A 507-nucleotide genomic window follows, 5' to 3' on the forward strand; every position below is an offset into this window, starting at 1 on the left:
GGAAAGGCCTGCCGGAAGAGATCCGTCTTGACCGCTTTTTTAAAGCTGTCTAATGATGTTATCTGACGGATCTCATCTGGCAGGTCGTTCCAGAGTTTGGGGGTGACAGCAGAGAACGCCCTCTGGGAGGTCGCCGCAAGCCTAGATTTTAGAGGCTGTAGTAAGTTCCTCCCAGAGGACCGGTATCCTATTGGCAAAAATGCTGAAGCACGCAGATAAACAGCAGTGGCGTTAGTCTATGTCATAGTAGCAATTCATACTTGAAGGACTTATAGTAAACTATAGAGTCAAAAGTCATAGGTCACGAGCTACCCCAGGAATTTATAGTATCCATATCAACTTTATGACTTCCTCAGCTACCTTGAAATGAAAAGGCATTTTTACCATAATGAACATGAATAATATGGAAATAAATCATATTGAGGTTATATACTTGTAATATTACAATCAAATGCAGATAACAATGCCTGCACCAATGTAGCAGCATGCTCAAACCATTTGGAATGG

Source organism: Sceloporus undulatus, chromosome 1 (assembly GCF_019175285.1).
Source record: "Sceloporus undulatus isolate JIND9_A2432 ecotype Alabama chromosome 1, SceUnd_v1.1, whole genome shotgun sequence".
In the NCBI taxonomy this organism is placed as follows: domain Eukaryota; kingdom Metazoa; phylum Chordata; class Lepidosauria; order Squamata; family Phrynosomatidae; genus Sceloporus; species Sceloporus undulatus.